This window comes from Salmo salar, chromosome ssa03, assembly GCF_905237065.1.
Source record: "Salmo salar chromosome ssa03, Ssal_v3.1, whole genome shotgun sequence".
NCBI classification, from domain to species: domain Eukaryota; kingdom Metazoa; phylum Chordata; class Actinopteri; order Salmoniformes; family Salmonidae; genus Salmo; species Salmo salar.
Genome location: NC_059444.1, coordinates 95657032 through 95663031, shown reverse-complemented (window position 1 = coordinate 95663031; position 6000 = coordinate 95657032).

Here is a 6000-nt window from a genome sequence, read left to right as displayed (position 1 = left end):
TGGGGACCACACCCTTTACTAGACTCCTAGTGGGGGACCACACCCTTTACTAGACTCCTAGTGGGGAACACAGCCTTTACTAGACTCCTAGTGGGGGAACACAGCCTTTACTAGACTCCTAGTGGGGGAACACAGCCTTTACTAGACTCCTAGTGGGGTTACACAGCCTTTACTAGACTCCTAGTGGGGGAACACACCCTTTACTAGACTCCTAGTGGGGGAACACAGCCTTTACTAGACTCCTAGTGGGGAACACAGCCTTTACTAGACTCCTAGTGGGGGAACACAGCCTTTACTAGACTCCTAGTGGGACCACACCCTTTACTAGACTCCTAGTGGGACCACACCCTTTACTAGACTCCTAGTGGGGGAACACAGCCTTTACTAGACTCCTAGTGGGACCACACCCTTTACTAGACTCCTAGTGGGGGAACACCCTTTACTAGACTCCTAGTGGGGACCACACCCTTTACTAGACTCCTAGTGGGGAACACACCCTTTACTAACACCCTTTACTAGACTCCTAGTGGGACCACACCCTTTACTAGACTCCTAGTGGGAACCAACACCCTTTACTAGACTCCTAGTGGGGGAACACAGCCTTTACTAGACTCCTAGTGGGGACACAGCCTTTACTAGACTCCTAGTGGGGGAACACACCCTTTACTAGACTCCTAGCGGGGGAACACAGCCTTTACTAGACTCCTAGTGGGGGAACACAGCCTTTACTAGACTCCTAGTGGGGGACCACACCCTTTACTAGACTCCTAGTGGGGACCACACCCTTTACTAGACTCCTAGTGGGGACCACACCCTTTACTAGACTCCTAGTGGGGGACCACACCCTTTACTAGACTCCTAGTGGGACCACACCCTTTACTAGACTCTTAGTGGGACCACACCCTTTACTAGACTCCTAGTGGGGGAACACAGCCTTTACTAGACTCCTAGTGGGGACACACAGCCTTTACTAGACTCCTAGTGGGGGAACACACCCTTTACTAGACTCCTAGTGGGGGAACACAGCCTTTACTAGACTCCTAGTGGGGGAACACAGCCTTTACTAGACTCCTAGTGGGGGAACACACCCTTTACTAGACTCCTAGTGGGACCACACCCTTTACTAGACTCCTAGTGGGGACCACACCCTTTACTAGACTCCTAGTGGGGGAACACAGCCTTTACTAGACTCCTAGTGGGGACCACACCCTTTACTAGACTCCTAGTGGGGGAACACAGCCTTTACTAGACTCCTAGTGGGGAACACAGCCTTTACTAGACTCCTAGTGGGGAAACCCTTACTAACACCCTTTACTAGACTCCTAGTGGGGAACACACCCTTTACTAGACTCCTAGTGGGGGAACACACCCTTTACTAAACACCCTTTACTAGACTCCTAGTGGGGAACACAGCCTTTACTAGACTCCTAGTGGGGGGAACACAGCCTTTACTAGACTCCTAGTGGGGAACACAGCCTTTACTAGACTCCTAGTGGGGGAACACCCTTTACTAGACTCCTAGTGGGACCACACCCTTTACTAGACTCCTAGTGGGACCACACCCTTTACTAGACTCTTAGTGGGACCACACCCTTTACTAGACTCCTAGTGGGACCACACCCTTTACTAGACTCCTAGTGGGACCACACCCTTTACTAGACTCCTAGTGGGACCACACCCTTTACTAGACTCCTAGTGGGGAACACACCCTTTACTAGACTCCTAGTGGGGGACCACAGCCTTTACTAGACTCCTAGTGGGGACCACAGCCTTTACTAGACTCCTAGTGGGGGAACACAGCCTTTACTAGACTCCTAGTGGGGGGAACACAGCCTTTACTAGACTCCTAGTGGGGGAACACAGCCTTTACTAGACTCCTAGTGGGGACACACCCTTTACTAGACTCCTAGTGGGGGAACACAGCCTTTACTAGACTCCTAGTGGGGAAAACAGCCTTTACTAGACTCCTAGTGGGACCACACACCTTTACTAGACTCCTAGTGGGGGAACACAGCCTTTACTAGACTCCTAGTGGGGACCACAGCCTTTACTAGACTCCTAGTGGGGGAACACAGCCTTTACTAGACTCCTAGTGGGACCACACCCTTTACTAGACTCCTAGTGGGACCACACCATTTACTAGACTCCTAGTGGGACGACACCCTTTACTAAACTCCTACTGGTACCACACCCTTTACTAGACTCCTAGTGGGGACCACACCCTTTACTAGACTCCTAGTGGGACCACACCCTTTACTAGACTCCTAGTGGGGGAACACAGCCTTTACTAGACTCCTAGTGGGGACACAGCCTTTACTAGACTCCTAGTGGGGGAACACAGCCTTTACTAGACTCCTAGTGGGGGAACACAGCCTTTACTAGACTCCTAGTGGGGGAACACAGCCTTTACTAGATTCCTAGTGGGACCACACCCTTTACTAGACTCCTAGTGGGGACCACACCCTTTACTAGACTCCTAGTGGGAACACAGCCTTTACTAGACTCCTAGTGGGACCACACCCTTTACTAGACTCCTAGTGGGGACCACACCCTTTACTAGACTCCTACTGGTGACCACACCCTTTACTAGACTCCTAGTGGGGACCACACCCTTTACTAGACTCCTAGTGGGGACCACACCCTTTACTAGACTCCTAGTGGGGGAACACACCCTTTACTAGACTCCTAGTGGGGGAACACACCCTTTACTAGACTCCTAGTGGGGAACACCCTTTACTAGACTCCTAGTGGGGAACACACCCTTTACTAGACTCCTAGTGGGGAACACCCTTTACTAGACTCCTAGTGGGGGAACACACCCTTTACTAGACTCCTACTGGGGGGAACACAGCATTTACTAGACTCCTAGCGGGGAACACAGCCTTTACTAGACTCCTAGTGGGGGAACACAGCCTTTACTAGACTCCTAGTGGGGGAACACACCCTTTACTAGACTCCTAGTGGGGGGACCACACCCTTTACTAGACTCCTAGTGGGGGACCACAGCCTTTACTAGACTCTATGACACCCTTTACTAGACTCCTAGTGGGGGAACACCCTTTACTAGACTCCTAGTGGGGGAACACACCCTTTACTAAACACCCTTTACTAGACTCCTAGTGGGGGAACACAGCCTTTACTAGACTCCTAGTGGGGGAACACACCCTTTACTAGACTCCTGTGGGGGAACACCCTTTACTAGACTCCTAGTGGGGACCACACCCTTTACTAGACTCCTAGTGGGACCACACCCTTTACTAGACTCCTAGTGGGACCACACCCTTTACTAGACTCCTAGTGGGACCACACCCTTTACTAGACTCCTACTGGTACCACACCCTTTACTAGACTCCTAGTGGGACCACACCCTTTACTAGACTCTTAGTGGGGGACCACACCCTTTACTAGACTCCTAGTGGGGGAACACAGCCTTTACTAGACTCCTAGTGGGGGAACACAGCCTTTACTAGACTCCTAGTGGGGGAACACAGCCTTTACTAGACTCCTAGTGGGGAACACAGCCTTTACTAGACTCCTAGTGGGGGAACACAGCCTTTACTAGACTCCTAGTGGGGGAACACAGCCTTTACTAGACTCCTAGTGGGGGAACACAGCCTTTACTAGACTCCTAGTGGGGAACACAGCCTTTACTAGACTCCTAGTGGGGACACAGCCTTTACTAGACTCCTAGTGGGGGAAAACAGCCTTTACTAGACTCCTAGTGGGGACCACACCCTTTACTAGACTCCTAGTGGGACCACACCCTTTACTAGACTCCTAGTGGGGGACCACACCCTTTACTAGACTCCTAGTGGGGGAACACACCTTTACTAGACTCCTAGTGGGGGACCACACCCTTTACTAGACTCCTAGTGGGACCACACCCTTTACTAGACTCCTAGTGGGACCACACCATTTACTAGACTCCTAGTGGGGGAACACCCTTTACTAGACTCCTACTGGGGACCACACCCTTTACTAGACTCCTAGTGGGGAACACACCCTTTACTAGACTCCTAGTGGGGGAACACAGCCTTTACTAGACTCCTAGTGGGGGAACACAGCCTTTACTAGACTCCTAGTGGGGGAACACAGCCTTTACTAGACTCCTAGTGGGGGACACAGCCTTTACTAGACTCCTAGTGGGGGAACACAGCCTTTACTAGACTCCTAGTGGGGGAACACAGCCTTTACTAGACTCCTAGTGGGGGACCACACCCTTTACTAGACTCCTAGTGGGGGAACACAGCCTTTACTAGACTCCTAGTGGGGGAACACAGCCTTTACTAGACTCCTAGTGGGACCACACCCTTTACTAGACTCCTAGTGGGGGACCACACCATTTACTAGACTCCTAGTGGGGCACACCCTTTACTAGACTCCTAGTGGTACCACACCCTTTACTAGACTCCTAGTGGGACCACACCCTTTACTAGACTCCTAGTGGGACCACACCCTTTACTAGACTCCTAGTGGGGGACACACCTTTACTAGACTCCTACTGGGGGAACACACCCTTTACTAGACTCCTAGTGGGGAACACACCCTTTACTAGACTCCTAGTGGGGAACACACCCTTTACTAGACTCCTAGTGGGGGAACACAGCCTTTACTAGACTCCTAGCGGGGAACACACCCTTTACTAGACTCCTAGTGGGGAACACAGCCTTTACTAGACTCCTAGTGGGGAACACAGCCTTTACTAGACTCCTAGTGGGACCACACCCTTTACTAGACTCCTAGTGGGGACCACACCCTTTACTAGACTCCTAGTGGGGGAACACCCTTTACTAGACTCCTAGTGGGACCACACCCTTTACTAGACTCCTAGTGGGACCACACCATTTACTAGACTCCTAGTGGGGGAACACCCTTTACTAGACTCCTACTGGGACCACACCCTTTACTAGACTCCTAGTGGGACCACACCCTTTACTAGACTCTTAGTGGGGACCACACCCTTTACTAGACTCCTAGTGGGAACACAGCCTTTACTAGACTCCTAGTGGGGGACCACACCCTTTACTAGACTCCTAGTGGGGACCACACCCTTTACTAGACTCCTAGTGGGGACCACACCCTTTACTAGACTCCTAGTGGGGGAACACAGCCTTTACTAGACTCCTAGTGGGGGAACACAGCCTTTACTAGACTCCCTAGTGGGGACCACACCCTTTACTAGACTCCTAGTGGGGAACACAGCCTTTACTAGACTCCTAGTGGTACCACACCCTTTACTAGACTCCTAGTGGGACCACACCCTTTACTAGACTCCTAGTGGGGACCACACCCTTTACTAGACTCCTAGTGGGGGACCACACCCTTTACTAGACTCCTAGTGGGGGAACCACACCCTTCCTAGACTCCTAGTGGGACCACACCCTTTACTAGACTCCTAGTGGGGAACACACCCTTACTTACTAGACTCCTAGTGGGACCACACCCTTTACTAGACTCCTAGTGGGACCACACCCTTTACTAGACTCCTAGTGGGGACACACAGCCTTTACTAGACTCCTAGTGGGGACCACACGCCTTTACTAGACTCCTAGTGGGGGAACCACCCTACACCCTTTACTAGACTCCTAGTGGGGACCACACACCTTTACTAGACTCCTAGTGGGGGAACACACCCTACTAACACCCTTTACTAGACTCCTAGTGGGGACCACACCCTTTACTAGACTCCTAGTGGGGAACCACAGCCTTTACTAGACTCCTAGTGGGGGAACACACCCTTACTAAACCCTTTACTAGACTCCTAGTGGGGGAACACAGCCTTTACTAGACTCCTAGTGGGGAACACAGCCTTTACTAGACTCCCAGTGGGGGAACACGCCTTTACTAGACTCCTAGTGGGACCACACCCTTTACTAGACTCCTAGTGGGACCACACCCTTTACTAGACTCCTAGTGGGACCACACCCTTTACTAGACTCCTAGTGGGACCACACCCTTTACTAGACTCCTAGTGGGGACCACACCCTTTACTAGACTCCT